The sequence below is a fragment of the Salmo salar genome, chromosome ssa29 (assembly GCF_905237065.1).
Source record: "Salmo salar chromosome ssa29, Ssal_v3.1, whole genome shotgun sequence".
Taxonomy (NCBI): Eukaryota; Metazoa; Chordata; class Actinopteri; order Salmoniformes; family Salmonidae; genus Salmo; species Salmo salar.
Window position 1 is genome coordinate 1,036,037 of NC_059470.1, and position 20,816 is coordinate 1,056,852.

Sequence of the window (20,816 nt, forward strand, 5' to 3'; positions counted from 1 at the left end):
AGCCCTGACGGGTGGCCAGTCCTCAGTATTGCCCCACTGGGCACACACTGGTTGAATCAACGTTGTTTCCACATCATTTCAATGATTTTACGTTGACCCAACGTTGAATAGATGTTGAATTGATGTCTGTGCCAAGTGGGGCAACACTAAGTGAGACATTGAGGCCTGGCCACATTATGTAGGGCCGGCAGGTAGCCTAGTGGTTAGCGTGTTGGGCCAGTAACCAAAAGGTTGCTGGATTGAATCCCCGAGCTGACAAGGTAAAAATCTGCCGTTCTGCCTCTGAACAAGGCAGTTAACCCACTGTTCCCTGGTAGGCTGTCAATGTAAATAAGAATTTGTTCTTAACTGGCTTGCCTAGTTAAATAAAGTCTATATAAAAAAATGTACATCCTGCTTATGATCTATGGATTGGTGTGTTACAACAATATTTCCTACCCTTGTTTGAGTGGGGTTTATCGAAGAGCGATGCTGGGCTCTCTTTCTGTAATGTTACATTTGGTCTAATTTACGGCGGAGTGTAAAATTCAAGACTGCCTCTTGTATTATTGCAACCATATTTCAAAGGGTATTTTCTCTGCCATTGAAAAGCTCTCAAAACATGTACAACCACAAGTAGTATAATGCTTTTGTAGGATTCTCTCTCTCTCTCTCTCTCTCTCTGCACTCAGAGTACTGTAACTTTCCTCCCCAGCATTCTTAATGGTGTATAACACAGTCCCCTAAGCTTAGCAGAGGAAATTAAGCATTGAAAAGAAAGTATTTTACACTGGAAAAGACATTAGTGATCCGTCTGACTTTTTTCGCTTCTTTTTTTTTTCTGTCCCTCAGTCTTAAAATATCCAAATGCTATTTCATTGCATCTCGTCAAATTTCATAAACTGTATTAAAACCTTAAAGCAACTTTTAATATTGCATGAAAAATATGAAAACATGTTTATATGAGCAGAGTTAATACCCCAAACAATTTTTTACAGTGTTTGCCTTGATGATTTCATTAGGTGTACAAAATGCTTCACTTAGAGGTTTTGTGTTTTGCCACTGTGTTCTTGTGTGTTTTGTCCTGCATTCCGTTCCCTGGTTCTATTGGGGAGCTCTGTGAACAAGTTCAGGAATGAGAAGCTTTCAGGGGCTGCTAGCTTTCCCAGAGGAAGTGTGTACCAGGGCTAAGCAGAAAAAGTGCCAAGATGAATTGCCCTTCCCGTTTGATTTGACATCTACACTTGGTATCTCACAGTTTTATAAGGATGGTGCTTGATTTTGTCCCTTGTACAAAATCAACAAACCCTCCTCTTTGCTTTACATTGCTTCCAGAGGGCTGGGGATTGTTTGCTGAAACCATAAATCCTTGTGGACAGCTTCAGACAACTTTCTGTATTAAAGAGGCTCTTTCACAAGAAAGCTTTGTGAAGTAAATTGATGTAAATTACAAAATGCAGATGGTAATTATTGGTCATTTTCAACTGAAGGTATTCCAGAGAATGGCCGTTGCCAGCTCCTAGCTGGTATGTATTTTATGGCTTTAAATCTCTAAATGAGAAAAATGTTGTACTGTTGTTGCCACGCGTGCTCTTCACTCCTCCTGTGCTTTGCTTTGCACTGTCTGTGTTTTGTTTCCATTTTCTGTGTACTGTACGCTCAAAGTAAACGAGTGAACAAGAAAAGGGAGAGAGGGGATAGAATGAAGAGAGAGAGGGAAGGAGGTAGAGCGAAAGAGTGAGTGAAAGCAGCAGTCAGAAAAAAACACTGCAGCAAATATTTCTGAAGTTTCCTCTTAGTCATGCTTTATCTGTAACAGGGTTTCAGGTTGTGGACTAGATGTGGTGAGCAGATGATACCCCTAGTACATGCCACTGGAGCTGCTCTGTGCAACTAGCTACTGTACTGTATGTTTGAAATATGTAGTGTGTTATGTGTTACGCTGCCTAGTGCTATGTCTCAAGCCTCTCTCTAATGTCTGGTCTGGGATGAGGAGGGATGTCCAGTCCAGCAGCTCTCTCAGGTTGGACATGTGTGTGTGGAACCAGCATAGATTTAGACTAAGTCTTACAGTACAGTAAACTTTCCTTGAGGCAAACCCCCCCAAGTCAATGATTTGAACGCTGGGTTTTTCTCTACTGACAGAGAGATCAGGGGGAAACTGCTAAACGGTCCTGGCTCGGTTGAGACCAGTAGGGAATTTTGTTTACCTTGACTTCCCTCAGTAACTCCCCTTCCCCTTAGCCCAGAGCTCAGCTCAGCTAAATGCTGCCTGTTTGGGCTGTTTGCTCACAGCGTGGAAGGAGCAGGGGCCTGAAACACGATGTTGCATCCCAAATGGCACCCTATTAGTGTACTACTTTTGACCAGGGCCCTGATCAAATGTAGTGCACTATATAGGGAATAGGGTTGCCATTTGGGATACATTCATGGGAACACTGGGCCAGGAGGATAGACGTTCCAGGACCAGTCCTGTAATGCCTGGTTGGTTGTCAGACCCAGGTGCTTTCATGGAGGATTTTGAGACCCCAACTCTTCAGGAAACAGCAGCCCAACACGAGCGCTTAACACTTTGATAGCTTCATGTGTGACGGGAGAGGCGACAGGTAGCCTAGTGGTTAGAGTGTTGGACTTGTAACCGAAAGGTTGCAAGATCAAATTCTCGAGCTGACAAGGTAAAAATCTGTCATTCTGCCCCTGAACAAGGCAATTAACCCACTGTTCCTGGGCTGTCATTGAAAATAAGAATTTGTCTTAACTGAATTGCCTAGCAAAAAAATGTGTGTGTTGTTATTACAGTTTTTCTCAATCGCTTTGGCTCAATTACAGGTTTTCTCAATCACTTTGGCTCAATTCTCGATTGAGAATAATTTTTTCAAAACAATAAGTTAAAATCTCTGAACAATTTCTTATTTGTTCATGCCAGATTTGAATTTCGCATTCATTTAAGCAAATTGCACGTGTTTTGGCACGTGTGCAAAAGAGTAAGTACAACTGTATACAATTTGCACAATAACTACATGCACATGGCTTGCTGATCAAAACTGATGAGTTGATTCTCAGTGAAATTGTCATACTCTTCACAACTTCGAAACATTCTTTCATCGTGTGAGCCATCACATGCAAAATGATCCATTCAATTATCAAAATCTGTCAGACATACATGTATATTCCATAAATATCTATGACATGGAATGTGGAATGCTAAATTGGCAAATTACCTGCCAGGTGACATAGTAATGAAATAGGAATCACAGTCTTACCAATCAACCAATCAAGTTTGGAAGCTTATATATGGAGCTTGCCCACAGCACGATCACTACCATTTTTGAACATGGAGGAACATCACAACCCTGAACAGCAGCTACATGCTCGTGGAAGAGAAATAAGAAGATGTGTAAGAATGCGTGGTGGAGTTAGGGGAAGACATAATAGAAGAAGAGGTAGAATACAAAGAATAAGAGTCCCTGATGAAATCAGAGCCACAATTGTGGGACATGTCATAAACCATGGTCTTACAATGGAAGAGGCTGGTCGGAGAGTACAGCCTAATGTAAACAGGTCCACAGTGTCATCAATTGTGCAAACATTCCGTAGGGAAAACAGGTAAATATGTACTCGTTTTTTACTTTCGTTACAGCATTTCATTGACAACAATATAGAAACTATTGTAAAGGTAAATGCAAGTCTGAAAATCACAATGTACCGTGAGATATGTATGAAGAATATACAGTAATACAGCACAATTTGAATACAATATACTATCTGTAACATGATCTATTTATGAATTCTACATGTCATATATATAGGACTGCACAACGACCTCATGCTGTTGGCAGAGCAGCAGTATTCAGCCATCAGCAAGAACAAGACATTTGCAACATGGTCATAGCCAACAATTCCATCAGGCTAAGAGATTCAAAGTGTAATCATAAATGACAACAATATCTTCGCAAATATCAATTCTGTCAGCATTTCCACTATAGACAGAGTTTTGAAAAAAAATTGAATGACTATGAAACAACTCTATAAGGTGCCATTTGAGAGGAATAGTGACAGAGTGAAGGAGCTGCGGTACCAGTATGTCCAGGTAAACCATTGGTGTGCACATGGTATATTGAACAGGGAGTTTTACTGTACTTCAATGATGCCTGTATATACTTCTTGAAGTTGTAAATACCCATAAGAACAGAAAACATTTCTACTTTATTAAACTGTCTGATTCTAGAATATCTGTGTTACTATATAGAGAATAACGGAGCTGGAAGGACATGAAATGACCCACATTCTTGTTTTTGTGGACTCGGCTGGGTTCAATCTGGCCAAAGGCAGGAGACGTGGCCACAATCTCATTGGACACCGAGCCACAATTGGCACACCAGGCCAACGTGGGGGCAATATTACAATGTGTGCTGCCATTTCTGAGAATGGTGTGAGCACACATATTCCATACATTGGGCCCTATAACACCCAACTTCTCCTGTCCTTCCTAAATACACTTTACAGAGACCTAATACCAGAACACCAAAGAGGTTTAGTTAGACCAGATTTGCCATATTATGTAATTGTGTGGGATAATGTCAGCTTCCACCGAACCAACATTGTTAGGGAATGGTTTACTGCACATGAAAGGATAATAATGGAGTTCCTTCCACCATCCTCCCCATTCCTGAATCCGATAGAATAGTTTTTTTCAGCATGGAGGTGGAAAGTATATGACTATCTGGCACAAGATCATATGTCTCTGTTAGATGCTGTGAATGCTGCTTGTGAGGACATCACAGGCAATCATTGCAGGGGATGGTTGCGCCACGCAAGGAGATTTTTCCCCTGGGGCATCACAAGGGAAAACATCAGATGTGATGTTGACGAAAGTCTCTGGCCAGACCAACAAGAGCGACAGGATGTCCACCAAGAAGATGGGAACTTGTAGTGTTACGTACTGTGAGGAGGCACAATTTTTAGTTTTTTTTCCAGAACTACTGCAGGTTTTTTCATTGTTGTTGCAGGTTTTTTTGTGGCAAATTTTCTGTTCACTATATATGACTTTACATGTCAGAAATATGTAAAAATGGACATGCAAATGTGAATTTTCTGTTTACATGTTACACATTGCTACAAAAATACATTTGCTGTATACATACAAATGTGCATATCCTTTTTCTGTGTACTACAGTATTGACTTTTCCCAGTAAACTTTGACCTACTGTTGAAATCGGTATCTAAAAAGCTCAGTGTGATACGCAATAGCATTCAGCTAGACAAAACAGAAATGTTTGTATAGTACAGTAAGCAGTCAGTGTCAACAAAAAAGTAGAACAGAACTGAAATGTGTATATAACAAACATTTCCAGGGTTGACTGCCATGGTGAAAAAACATCTAAACATTTTAACCAGTACGGCTCACACGATGACAAAAAACCTTCTAATTTTGGTGCCATTGGCCAATTTAATGACACAATAACTTGGTTTTGAAGCATGAATTAAATGTTTTGGGTGAGTTACTACATTTTGCAGACATGCAATAGAGTTGGGATGTCCCATAAAGCAATTGTGACAATTGCACTTACAGTTTAGAGAATGTTAAGACTGTTTAAGAAAATGAGCCAAAGCGATTGAGAAAACATTATTAACAAACATTATTTCTAAAAACCAGCTGAAAAATCCAGTGTTTTTATGTTAATGAGTTTTGTTCTATTTAAGTCTTCTATGATGTATATAAAGTGTAATATAGTGATGTATATATGATGATAATATAAAGTGTAATATTGGGATGCAAACTTAAAATTGAATACATTTAAATATCTGACATGTTGCAGGTGTTTTCTTTTTTTAAGCCCATAACTATGTGTGTGAGGTGTATACTTTTGTTTCAGAGTAGATTGTTTAAGACTACCAAGAAACACTCTGTGTGACCCTGATTTAGCCCACTGCAGTAAAAGGTTAAAAACCTCAGACCCTCTTGATTCATTTCTCAAACCAGGGTAGTGCGAGTGTTCATGTTACCGCGGTTTGGTAATATTCTAACAAGTGGTGTATTATAGTCTTTGAGATCCCAGCTGGGGAGGAGGAGGAAGAGAGAAAAAAATGCAAAGAGAGACATGCTTATCTTAGCCTAGCTGTGGGCTTGGGGAGACCTTATTTGGCCACGTCTGAATAACATGCTATGAAGTTGGCAAAACGCTGATTCTGGCGCTTTGCAGGCATCCTCTCTTTTCACAAAAGAGACTTGTGTCTGAGCCTTGTGTGTATGAAGTTTGCATTTCAGAGGTGTTTTGGATGCTATTAAAAAACAACAACATATAAACTAATGTTACTGCCACAGAAATACTAACTGATACACTGATGCAATGAAAGTGGCTAGTATTCATAGGGCAACATCCTTTTTTTGAAATGTCCAAATCAAGTAATTCATGGGAATAGAAGCGAATGGTAGTATTATTTTCTCAGCTTTATGGGTTTTTTGAATGTTCACCCAGAGTGTGTCTGTTTGTGTGCTCACTGCTCATAGGCGGAGAGGAGATAGAAGCCTCATCTTTCATCTGTTTTCCTTTCACTATTTATCTTTGAGCAGAACATTCTGGGAATGTCTTTTTCTCTGCTCACTGGCACTGCGCTAGGCCACTAGCTAACCACACAAATGTGCGGAGCAGGATTACATGTTTCACGGAAAGAGTCAGAGTTCAACCTCAACCTCACATTGACTTACATTATGAACACAATGATAACATGGGAACAGAACAGAGACAAGTACTGCTCTGTAAAGATCAGACCAGTACTGAACTCCCTATCAGGGCCTAGGGCAGGCTAGTTCAAACAGTTGGAGATAAGAGTCAACGAGGCATGATGTGAGGGTCTACTAGATGGCAGAGATTCACATTAAGACACACACACACACACAAACACACACACACACACACACTCTATTATAGTCAATACATAGTGCAGTCAAAAACATGATTTTTCTGTGTTTTATATATACATTTACACACTATGTTGGATTTGTGAAAACGTGATCATGCCATTTTAGTGTACTGTTCTGGTGGAATTTAGTTTTGGGCCTGGTGTCATCACCAGGTGGTAAATGAGTGAATAGACCACTAAGAAAGACAGTTCCAAACCTCTCTGACATGAACAGCTAGTTTCCAGTTTTCTCCTCCCCACTCAGACCACACCCAGACAGTCCTAGCAAAATTATTGCTTGATAAAAGAAGAAGCTATTTCTGTGTATTTTTGACCATTTTAATTGAAAACAATCACAGTAGGACAGTACTTAATTGTTACCCAGAAATGATCTGATATTGCTATTAAAAAACGGCTGCATTGGAACTTTAAAGGATCTCCATGATGAATGCCCTGCAGGTGAAAAACAGAAGAATCCCATCACTTCCTAGCTGGTTGACATCTGGTAGAGAGGGAGAGAGGGAGGGAGGGAGGGACTGAGGGAGGTAGGGAGAGAGGGGGGGGGGTAGAGAAAGATGGAGAGATACCAGTTAAGTCAGGCTAAATAACTAAAGCTCTCCTCCTTTATAAGGCACAGAGACCAGTGAGCTAAACCATTGGAGAGGCAGGCACACTGTTTCATGAAATGAGTCTGAATCTATTTAGTGAGGGGATTTAGTTGTTTACGTTTTCTTTCTATGCAGGACACTGTCTAGAATATTGTTTGCTGTGTTACTTAAAGGATCACCAAGGATGTGTCGTTTCAACACCAAAAAGTAGGGACACAATTGGTTGACTGCTCATACACGCTTCCAAAGCCTTCAACATATTCTTGCTATACAAGACTTCAAAAACAAAAGTTTCTATTTTACAGAGCTTTAAAGCTTACTTTTGAGTTAGGCCTCAAACTTTAGAGGCTGAAAAGTACCTAGAATATACTGGATGATTAATGCACTGTCAAGTATACATTTTGTTTGGGACTTGTGAGCTTTGGAGTGTTTAGTTTAGAGATTTGAAGTAACCTGTTTTGTTTATTATTGATGCAAACCAGAAAGCCCCCAAAACTAAGTTGTGTGGCTTAAGAGAGCTCAATGGCACACCATTGTGATTTAATGAAGGAGCACACATTGAACACATTTAAAATGTCCATTGTGCCAGAGTATTTGTGCCTGCATTTACTTTGATTTTGATTTGGCACTGCAGCTGCCCACAAGCTTGATGTAGTCTCTTTTTAAAGACGAAAAAAGCAAAGATACCATACTAAAACCCATATAGTGTTTTTATTTGGCAGGCTCCTCCATTTGGGCTCCCGAGAGGGGCAGCGTTCTAAGGCACTGCATCTCAGTGCAAGAGGCATCACTACAGTCCCTGGTTCAGATCCAGGCTGTATCACATCCGCCCGTGATTGGGAGTCCCATAGGGCGGCGCACAATTGGCCCAGCGTCGTCCGGGTTTGGCCATCATTGTAAATAAGAATTTGTTCTTAATTGGCTTGCCTGGTTAAATAAAATAAAATAATCTCCATAGGTTTACATGTTGTGACTGTATAATAAGTAACTCTTTCGAACACAATAAAATTTTTTTTATGTAAAACCCAAAATGTGGGGCCCCATAAAAAAGAACATGTTCAGTAAACAGATCAAACAGCAGATCCATTATACAAGTAGCAGTAATAGTCGGATAGAATCTGACCTTTGGAGTACGTTTTTAATGCCTAGCTCTGCTGCTGCATGCTAGACAAATGCTTTCGTCTGAACAAACTTTGCAGAGAGAGGCAGCGGCAGGCAGGCAGACATGTGCTGCTTGCAGCTGTAACCCATGTCCCATGCTCATGGCCTGGTTAGGAGGTTAAAGAGCGACAAACAGTGAGAGAGAGAGACACGCGGAGGAGCCTGTCACAGACAAGTCACAGCTACTGTATACCGTGCATTGCAGCATGAGTGACAGTGTGTACACTAGCAAGTAGCATCTGACTTTGCACAAACTACTTGATCCTTACAGTAAATCTCTTGATAATGGAAAGTGTTGTATGTAAGTGTCATCACCTCTGATTCACCAACTGCTTCCTTACAAGAATGAATGAGATTGAACAGATTGTAGTGACTTTAACCCTGTCATCCCCCCCCCGCTGTACTGATGATGATGATGGTTAACATTGTCCTCTCCTCTCTCCTCCCTGCTCACATAGCTCCTGCTAGGTATGATAGGCTCCACTGACGAGGTCCTTCAGGAGGCAGCCGCTGGCTGTGTGGCTAACATCCGCCGTCTTTGCCCTGGCCAATAAAAGGCACGATACGGTTAACCAACCACAACCACAACGACCTCCCCAGCAGTTACTGTGTCCTCATGATCACCTCTTGGGTCTGATTGGATGTCATTGGTCCAGATCTACTCCAGCAGCCTTCCATCCACAGAGACTTTTCTCACTATCCCTCTGTACTTTCCACCCGTCCCACAGAATATAGGTGTGATTCAAATCAAATATGACGAGTGATGCATGTGTATTTATGTCCCTTCTTCCTTCTGCCTCCATCTGTCATAGCAGGAAGCGTTTAGTCCATGCTACCCATGAATTTAGATAATTATTTCATTTGGAGGTCATACAAACATATAGGACATACTAACATTTGTGCCCAAGCCAGATACCCCATCACCGTACCTGAGAGTGAAGCGGTTTAGAGCATGTATTGTTCAGTCACATTCCTTACATAATAAACATGAGACACTGATATCTAAACAAGACCACATCTGGTTGTGTTACTCACTTCAACACATGCACCTTAAAACTGAAAATATGTCTGTGAATCAAAGGGAACACAAACACAGACACAACCTTCAATGAGTCATTGAGAGATATTGGGAACATAATAATGCATTGTTGGGTCAGTATATATTAGGTTTGCTTATTTGCTCAACAGTCTGTCTGTCTGTATACAAAATCAAGAAGATATTCTCGTAAATGTTGAATGATACTCATAAATTCAATCAACATTGACGTAAATGGGCAGAATATGGCGATAACATCTCAGAATATAATAGAAGGTCCCTCCTGCACTACAAATATGAGTAAATATGAATCTTAACATGTAATTGGTATGAGCAGTTTTCCTATTAATCACAATTACCTAATGTATTATCTGTTGCATTATGGGTAGACATGGTCATTATAAGTAATTGGGAAAATGTATATTTGAAATGTCCTCATTATTTTTGCCTGTAAAAAAAACAAGCAAATAAGTATTTGTGGGCACTGGGACCACCTTAGAACCAAAAAACTAGTGTGGCATCTGCTCAACAATACCCATTAAATGACTCATAAGTGACCAGAATCTTTCTAAGATCCAATAACTATTGCTGCCTATTAATACAAATACTGACATGAATAAAAAAGAGAGAATGGATTGCTTTTTTATTGAAGAGAAAACAAAACATAACAAACGTGAAGGGATTCAATGAGAAGAATGAATTGCTGCTTATGCTCGGACATCCCTACTTGTGTGGTAGGAAACTTGATGAGTGAGTACGTTCTCCTCCTCCTCTGTCTTGTGTCCAGTGTCCTTAGTCAAAACAGGCCATGTTAGTTTCCATTGTTTTACAATGGGCTGCATTCAGGCAGGCCATGGCTGCTCCACCTCTCCTCTGGTCTGGCTGCTCTAGTGTCCTGGTCTTAATTAGCCTCCCAGGCTTACTGTAGCACTCAGCCACCGAGCCACTGGAGGCATCCCAAATGGCACCCTATTTCCTATATAGTGCATAGGGCTCTGGTCAAAAGTAGTGCACTACACAGGGAATAGGGTTCCATTTGGGACACAAGCCCCTGAGACTACTGACTCCTCCTGACTCCCATAAAACATTTCAAGGGACTTTCATCATTAATAATATCAGCCTGGCTGAGCTAATATTGAAAATTAGCAAAACATAAAAAATATGTGGTCGAGAAATCTTCATCACTCTTGTGATGTTTTAAGCAGTACCAGCTGTCACTGAGGGTTACTGTGGGAGCACGGAGACAGAGAGGAGAGAGTGAACTTTAACTTGATTACTCTGAAGAGGGACCTCCTTCCAAAAATCTGAACGAGAAGCTGGAGCTGGGCTGAGGAAGGCCATTGTATTGAAACGATTCAAAACAAATAAATACCCCAGTGATTAATGGCACTTTCATTGCTCATGCAGATGCACTTTACGACCTTTCAAAAAACATGCCGTATCTGAAAACAGATTTTTAGGAAACGTTTAAATGAGAAGCATTTGGTAACCTAAACAAGCAGATGCTTAAGCAAGCCCCTAATGTTGTGTGCTGTCTCTCTGTTTCTCTGTATTTCTTTCTCTCTGCCTCTTTCTCTCTCTGTTTCACTCTCTCTGTTAAATGTTTGAATTTGGAGGTTGCTGACTGGAAGGATATACATAACTAACATCATTAAACAAATGTTGCATGTTCCGCTGAAGGAAAGGAATTTATGAGATGTACAACTCCACTACATGTTTTAGCCATTGGAGAGGAGGGGCAGAGGCACCAGAGGCAGATGCACTGCTGCCTGGGAGTTCAAGGGGCATAGCATAATCCACAGTGCTTAAAAATAAAAATATTTATTCCTCTTGTTCACGATGTCTTCCCAATGTATGCTGCTCAGTCAAGATAACTGATTAACCAATTGAAAGCATCCTCCTTGTTATCTTAAATAAATACTATGTTTCTTGTCTTGGCTGTGTTTCTGAGCCCTGTGTTGCACTTTGAAGAACATCAGGGAAAGGAAAGGGAAGTAATAACTAGTAAGATGGTTTCTCTGAGCTCTGTTCCTCTAGCCCATTGGTCATAAACCCACAGTTCAGTTGAGTGTATTAGCGGAGCCACAATCCCTCTGAGAAAGGAAACTGCCACTTTCTGTAGCCTGTTGGCTGGCACAGGTACATTATTCATGGAAAATTAGAGGTTGTGACTCCACGCCTTGGCAGAGGCAGCAATTACGTCTGGTCGGTCCCTTCCCTTTAGTCGCCATCACTGGAGATTCCGTCCTTCTTATGGCTTCATTGAAAGGGGACAGACATAGTGAAGGGATATCCCTGACTGTTGTTGACCAGTCTGTTGTCCCCAGGTTCAAGGAAATGTGAAGTCCTGGCTGCCACACCTGCTAGACTGACTAGAACCTCTGACAGATAGCATGACCCTGCTGTACAATACACGCACAGTCCAGAATTCGCACAGTCCAGATGGGCTTAACCAAGGTTCAAAGGTCATATTGATATTGACTGTTTAATATACAATACAAGACAATACATTTAGTAGGAACTGGTACTGAAATATTGGCATACGAGCTGCTCAACTGTCTCAGAATGGAACTCTTCTTTTGAAGCTTCTGAAAACTTCACATCTCTCCAGGTAAAGGGTGGCTACTTTGAAAAATATAAAATATATTTAGATTTGTTTTACACTTTTTTGGTTACTACATAATTCTATATGTGTTATTTCATGGTTTTGGCGTCTTCACTATTATTCTATATGTCACGTCCTGACCAATATAAGTTGTTAATTTCTATGGTAGAGTGTTCAGGGCGTGACAGGGGGTGTTTTTGTGTTTGTTCTATGTTCTCTAGTTCTATGTTTGAGTTTCTAGGTTATCTATTTCTATGTTGAGGTTTATTGGGTTGACCTTCAATTGGAGGCAGCTGTTCCTCGTTGCCTCTAATTGAAGGTCATATTTAGTAGGGGTGTTTTTCCCTGTTGTTTGTGGGTAGTTGTTTCCTGTTTAGTGTATGTTTACATGACAGAACTGTTGACGGTCGTTTTTGTATTAGTATTTCATAATTAAAGTAAAGTATGAGCACTTCACACGCCGCGCCTTGGTCCCCTTTGTACGACCCACGTTACAGAACTACCCACCATGACTGGATCAAGTGGCGTGCCCGGGCAGAGATGGACACCTGGTCGTACGTGGAGTGGATAGAGAGGAGAAACTGGACTTGGGGGCATGTTATTGAACGATATCGGAGCCTACCAGGGAAGAACGAGAGGCAGCCCCCCAAAAAATGTTTTGGGGGGGGGCACACAGGTAGTTTGGCTGGGCCAGGGGTGAGCCCTGAGCCAACTCCCCGTGCTTATTGTGATGAGCATGTGCCTGCTTCTCGCACTATCTCTCCAGTGCGCCTCCATAGTCCAGTAAGTCCTATGCCTGCTCCTCGCACTCTCCTTTCATTGCGCAGCCATAACCCGGTACAGCCAGTGCCTGCTGTGAGCACTCGGCCATTAGTACGTACTGTTCCTGCTCCCCCACTAGCCCTGAGGTGCGTGTTACTAGTCTGGCGCCTCCAAAGCCAGCCCCACGCACCAGGCCTCCAGTGCGCCTGCCCAGTCCAGTACGTCCTGTTCCTGCTCCCCGCACTCGCCCTCCAGTGCGCCTCCATAACCCGGTACAGCCAGTGCCTGCTGTGAGCACTCGGCCATTAGTACGTCCTGTTCCTGCTCCCCGCACTCACCCTCCAGTGCACCTCCATAACCCGGTACAGCCAATGCCTGCTGTGAGCACTTGGCCATTAGTGCGTCTTCCCAGTCCGGTGAGACCGATTCCTGCTCCTCGCACTCTCCCTCCAGTGCGCATCCATAACCCGATACAGCCAGTGCCTGCTGGAAGCACTCGGCCTTCAGCGGTGGTCTGCAGCCCAGAGCCTTCGGTGGTGGCTTTTAGCCCAGAGCCTTCAGCGGTGGCTTTTAGCCCAGAGCCTTCGGTGGTGGCTTTTAATCCAGAGTCTTCGGCGGCGGCTTTTAGCCCAGAGTCTTCAGCGGCGGCTTTTAGCCCAGAGTCTTCGGGGGCGGCTTTTAGCCCAGAGTCTTCGGCGGCGGCTTTTAGCCCAGAGTCTTCGGCAGCGGTTGGCGGTCCTAAGCCTCCGAAGATGATCCATGGTCTGGTTCCTCCGGACAAACAGAAGCGGGGGGATCAGCGGGCGGTGGGGGTACTACGCCCAGAACCAGAGCCGCCGCCATAGACATTTGTGGGGTTTTTTGGTGTTTTTTTGTTGTTGTTTAGTTTGCATTCGGAGTCTGCACCTTTGGGGGGGGGGGGTACTGTCACATCCTGACCAATATAAGTTGTTATTTTCTACGGTAGAGTGGTCAGGGCGTGACAGGGGGTGTTTTTGTGTTTGTTCTATGTTCTCTAGTTCTATGTTTGAGTTTCTAGTTTATCTATTTCTATGTTGAGGTTTATTGGGTTGACCTTCAATTGGAGGCAGCTGTTCCTCGTTGCCTCTAATTGAAGGTCATATTTAGTAGGGGTGTTTTTCCCTGTTGTTTGTGGGTAGTTGTTTCCTGTTTAGTGTATGTTCACCTGACAGAACTGTTGACGGTACTTTTTGTATTAGTGTTTCATAATTAAAGTAAATTATGAGCACTTCACACGCCGCACCTTGGTCCCCTTTGTACTACCCACATTACACTATAATGTAGAAAATAGTACAAATAAAGAAAAATCCTGGAATGAGTAGGTGTGGCCATACATAAAGCAAGTATTATCAGCTTAACTATTTTGCATAGATAATTATCAGAGTCAAGTTACAAATGCTGGTAAATACTCAAATACATTCAGTAAAAAAAAAAATTATCACAAAAGTAGTACACTGGGCCATTACTGGTCCTGTATTAGCAGACAAAATAGACCTCTTCAGCCCATGCGAAAAAATATATATGCAAAAGAATTGCAGCACCCTGACCCACAAACTACTTCCTGCGGCTATGGGACTCAACATAGCCTCTGTTCTCAATCTGTAAATTTGGTTTTATATCATTACAGCTCTCTCACACAAACAGCTAGGGCCAGCCAGGCCTGTTTGTTGGTTGGTCAGTAGTGTGGTAGCGTGTCGTAACATTCTCCTACTGTTTGCCCAGCAGGCAGTGTGTCAGTTTCCCTCCCCACGAATCATGTACCCTCAGAATTCAATTTTCCTTAATGTTAAATGCTTCTTGTAATCCACTTGCATTAATGGGTGGTTTCGAGACGTTTTTAATTCTGACGTTCCCATCTATAAAGTGTAAATAACTAGCTGGCCCGACAATAAATAAACAGATAAATTAGTGGGCAAATACCACAGAGTCTGGGTCATGTTTCAGGGCTAGTAGAGTAATGTCTCCATAAAGGTCTCAACAATATTAATAAATAATATATATAATATAATAATACTTTATAGGGCTTCGAGGTTTGCTCAAAGAGGAAACTTACCTGTGGTTCTACAGACCAAGTAGAGCAGGGCAGTGATGGTTAGGGCATTAGGAAACATTTTCATTAAGGGCAAGAGATTTATAGACAAATATTACTCAGTCGTTAACCTGTGGTGTTTTATCAATAAAACTGACATTACCATTGTGTTCACGAAATTGAACTTTTGACCCAAAAGTAATAATTTACTAACATAAAGCTAATATATACTATGATAAACCCAGTCTTTACACCACAAGCTGGAATGATATAGCTGTGACATATACCTTTTGGGAAACACTGATACACTGTAGGCTGCTACTGCACATACTGTACACGTACAGTACCTTGTAAAGCTGCTCAGACACATGCAGAGTCACACACACATGCACTAAGACAGAGATGAATTGGCGTAGACACACTCCCACACAGCTGTGAGCCATAAGCCATCCAGATTTTCTTCATTGTTCAGAATCAACCTGAGAGCTGAGCTACTTGTGGCTCCCCAATAAAAATTATATAATCCCTGAGCTTTCATCAGGGTGTTTTCATCAAGCTATCACAGGTCAGCTCTGGACAACAGAGTGAGAAACATGCAACACAGAGGAATGATACCCAATCAACACATCAACTGTGAGGTATAACAGAACTTCCTACTGAGTATCTGTAACAATGTTTTTCTGCACTTTTAAAGACACATTTATACCTGAAATGAGAGACTCTCAGAAGATTATGCTTCAGAGGTAGCTACTCAAAAGCAAAATGATTGTACTCAAGGTTTCTACTCAAAAGCTATGAGGGCCATTCATTTGATTGCCCTGTCAATCAACCTACATGTCTCTATTACCTGTCTCTATTCCACCAATAGAATAGAGACAGGCTTCCTGATACATAACCTGTCTCTCATGTTTTGCTCTCTGACCCAGAATTGGATACTGTTTTTCTCTAGCTATGTTTCTGATATTAATGAATGTCCTTCCCCTCCGTGCCATGCCTCACGCTAAAGCACAGCCCAGCTTTCTGCTGTCAGTTTCTCATCTGTCTACTCAAAAAGAAAAACACACGTTCAAAGAGAGTGAGCGGCATGAATTTTTTTTGTCAAAGACAAAGATATGAAACAGTAAAAGACACATGTGCAATGCATAAAACCTACATATTCAGGAGATTCAGAAGGCATTGATGGATTTTTAGGAGGCCATACAGTATATGTAAAGGTAAATAGAAGTAGGAAAGGTTAGAAGTGCATAGTGTGCCCAAACATTTACAGTATTCATTAACACACTATAATTGCCAGAATTGCAAGCCTCAAGGCCACTAATTGCATCTAGGATGTGTCCCAAGTTGCCCCCTATTCCCTATATAGTGAACTACTTTCAAAAGTAGCAGTGGTGGAAAAAGTACACAATTGTCATACTTCAGTAAAAGTAAAGATACCAGTACGAAAAAAATAAATATATATATATATATAAATAAATGTATGAAATGTATGCATTCACTACTGTAAGTCGCTCTGGATAAGAGCGTCTGCTAAATGACTAAAATGTAAATGTAAATGTAAATGTTAATAGAAAATGACTCAAGTAAAAGTGAAAGTCACCCAGTAAAATCCTACTTGAGTAAAAGTCTAAAAGTATTTTGTTTTAATTGTGCTTAAATATCAAAAGTAAATGTAATTGCTAAAATATACTTAAGTATCAAAAGTTAAAGTCTAAAAAAATTCTAATTCCTTATATTAAGCAAACCAGATGGCACCCTTTTCTTGTTTTTTTAATTTATGACAGACAGGGCCACGGTCCAACACTGAGACATAATTTACAAACAAAGCATGCGTTTACTGAGTCCTTCAGATCAGAGGCAGTACGGATGACCAGGGATGTTCTCTTGATAAGTGTGTGAATTAGATAATTTTCTTGTCCTGCTGAGCATTCAAAATGTAAAGAGTACTTTTGGGTGTCAGGGAAAATGTATGGAGTAAAATATACATAATATTCATTAGGAATGTCGTGAAGTAAAAGTAAAAGTTGTCAGAAATATAAATAGTAAAGTAAAGTACAGATACCCCAAACAACTACTTATGTAGTACTTTCAAGTATTTTTACTTAAGTACTTTACACCACTGAAAAGTAGTGCACTGTGTAGGGAATAGGGGCCCATTTGGGATATAGCCCTAACAGCCCTGGGTATGCCACTAGTTTGTGGACACCCCTTCAAATTAGTGAATTTGGTTATTTCAGCTTTTTATACACCTGTTGGTGTATAAAATTGAGCACACAGCCAGAAGACATTGGCAGTACTGAAGAGCTCAGTGACTTTCAATGTGGCACCGTCATAGGATACCACCTTTCCAACAAGTCTGATTTGGGATTGGCGGATGCCAGGAGAACGCTACCTACCCGAATGTATAGTGCCAACTGCAAAGTTTGGTAGAGGAGGAATAATGGTCTGGTGCTGTTTTCATGGTTCAGGACCCTTAGGTCCAGTGAAGGGAAATCTTAAAAGACTACAGCATACGTTGATATTATATGCGATTATGTGCTTCCAACTTTGTGGCAACAGTTTGGGGAAGGTCCTTTCCTGTTTCAGCATGACAATGCCCCGTGCACAAAGCGAGGTCCATACAGAAATGGTTTGTCGAGATAGGTGTGGAAGAACTTGACTGGCCTGCACAGAGCCCTGACCTCAACCCCATCGAACACCTTTGGGATGAATTAGAACGCCAACTGCAAGCCAGGCCTAATCACCCAACATCAGTGCCCGATCTCGCTAATGCTCTTGTGGCTAGAATGGAAGCAAGTCCCCTCAGCAATGTTCCTATGTCTAGTTGAAAGCCTTCACAGAAAAGTGGAGGCTGTTATAGCAGCAAAGGGGAGGCCAACTCCATATTAACAACCATGATTTTCGAATAAGATGTTTGACGAGCAGGTGTGCACATACTTTTGGTCATGTAGTGTACGTGTGAAAAAATAGTGCACATCTACAGTGCATTCGGAAAGTATTCAGACTCCTTGACTTTTTCCACATTTTGTTTACGTTACAGCCTTATTCTAAAATGGATTAAAAATAAATAAATCCTCATCCCTCTGCACACAATATCCCATAATGACAAAGCAACAATACGCTTATATAAATGTTTGCAAACGTATATAAAAAAAATGAAAAATCATTTTTACATAAGTATTCAGACCCTTACTCAGTACTTTGCTGAAGCACCTTTGGCAGCAAGTATTCTTGGGTATGATGCTACAAGCTTGGCACACCCGTAGTTTTCTCTGCAGATCCTCTCAAGCTCTGTCAGGTTGGTTGATGAACGTTTTCCGATCTCTCCAGAGATGTTCGATCGGGTTCAAGTCTGGGCTCTGGCTGGGCCACTCAAGGACATTCCGAGACTTGTCCCAAAGCCACTCCTGCGTTGTCTTGGCTGTGTGCTTAGTGTCGTTGTCTTGTTGGAAGGTGAACCTTCGCTCCAGTCTGAGGTCCTGAGCACTCTGGAGCAGGTTTTCAACAAGGATCTCTCTGTACTTTGCCCCGTTCATCTTTCCCTCGACCCTGACTAGTGTCCCAGTCTCTGCTGCTGAAAAACATCCCCACAGCATGATGCTGCCACCACCATGCTTCACAGTAGGGATTGTGCCAGGTTTCCTCCAGACGTGACGCTTGGCATTCAGGCCAGAGTTCAATCTTGATTTCATCAGACCAGAGAATCTTGTTTCTCATGGTCTGAGTGTCCTTTAGGTGCATTTTGGCAAACTCCAAGTGGCTATCATGTGCGTTGGACTGAGGAGGGGCTTCCGTCTGGCCACTCTACCAAAAAGGCCTGATTGGTGGAGTGCTGCAGAGATGGTTGTCCTTCTGGAAGGTTCTCCCATCTCCACATATGAACACTAGAGTCACCATCGGGTTCGTGGTGACCTACCTGACCAAGGCCCTTCTCCCCCAATTGCTCAGTTTGACCGGGCGGCAAACTCTAGGAAGAGTCTTGGTGGTTCCAAACTTCTTCCATTGAAGAACGATGAAGGCCACTGTGTTCTTGGGGACCTTCAATACTGCAGGAATGTTTTGGTACCCTTCCCCAGATCTGTGGCCCGACACAATCCTGTCTCAGAGCACTACGGAAAATTCCTTCGACGTCATGGCTTGGTTTTTGCTCTGACATGCACTGTCAATTATGAGACCATATATAGACAGGTGTGTGTCTTTCCAAATCATGTCCAATCAATTAAATTTACCATGGGTGGACTCCAATCAAGTTGTAGAAACATCTCAAGGATGATAAATGGAAACAGGATGCACCTGAGCTCAATTTCAAGTCTCATAGCAAAGGGTCAGAATACTTATGTAAATAAGGTATTCATGTTTTTTATTTGTAATAAATTGGCACAAATTAAAAAAAACTGTTATTGCTTCGTCATTATGGGGTATTGTGTGTAGATTGATGAGGAAAACATTTAATTTGATCCATTTTAGAATAAGGCTGTAATGTTGAAAAAGTTAAGGGGTCTGAATACTTTCTGAATGTGCTGTACATCCATTTTAGGTGCAAAATCCCATACAGTTATTGCAGAATCCTAACTAACAGAGTGGAACCTAACAGGGTGGAAATTGGAGCCTAAATTAGCTATAGCTCTCTAGGTGATTGAGATTAAGATAGCATATAAGGGTAAATATTTGAAGAGGATTTGAACTTTTATATGAAATGTACACTGCTCAAAAAAATAAAGGGAACACTTAAACAACACAATGTAACTCCAAGTCAATCACACTTCTGTGAAATCAAACTGTCCACTTAGGAAGCAACACTGATTGACAATAAATTTCACATGCTGTTGTGCAAATGGAATAAACAACAGGTGGAAATTATAGGCAATTAGCAAGACACCCCCAATAAAGGAGTGGTTCTGCAAGTGGGGACCACAGACCACTTCTCAGTTCCTATGCTTCCTGGCTGATGTTTTGGTCACTTTTGAATGCTGGCGGTGCTTTCACTCTAGTGGTAGCATGAGACGGAGTCTACAACCCACACAAGTGGCTCAGGTAGTGCAGCTCATCCAGGATGGCACATCAATGCGAGCTGTGGCAAGAAGGTTTGCTGTGTCTGTCAGCGTAGTGTCCAGAGCATGGAGGCACTACCAGGAGACAGGCCAGTACATCAGGAGACGTGGAGGAGGCCGTAGGAGGGCAACAACCCAGCAGCAGGACCGCTACCTCCGCCTTTGTGCAAGGAGGAGCAGGAGGAGCACTGCCAGAGCCCTGCAAAATGACCTCCAGCAGGCCACAAATGTGCATGTGTCTGCTCAAACGGTCAGAAACAGACTCCATGAGGGTGGTATGAGGGCCCGACGTCCACAGGTGGGGGTTGTGCTTACAGCCCAACACCGTGCAGGACGTTTGGCATTTGCCAGAGAACACCAAGATTGGCAAATTCGCCACTGGCGCCCTGTGCTCTTCACAGATGAAAGCAGGTTCACACTGAGCACATGTGACAGACGTGACAGAGTCTGGAGAAGCCGTGGAGAACGTTCTGCTGCCTGCAACATCCTCCAGCATGACCGGTTTGGCGGTGGGTCAGTCATGGTGTGGGGTGGCATTTCTTTGGGGGCCGCACAGCCCTCCATGTGCTCACCAGAGGTAGCCTGACTGCCATTAGGTACCGAGATGAGATCCTCAGACCCCTTGTGAGACCATATGCTGGTGTGGTTGGCCCTGGGTTCCTCC

General features: G+C 42.2%; 1 pseudogene; it reads left to right on the plus strand.

The window, feature by feature from the left end:
• The window catches only part of LOC106590022 (outer dynein arm-docking complex subunit 2-like), a 68,695-nt pseudogene extending 59,033 nt beyond the window's left edge, over positions 1-9,662 (plus strand).
• Positions 9,663-20,816: the final 11,154 nt, after the last annotated feature.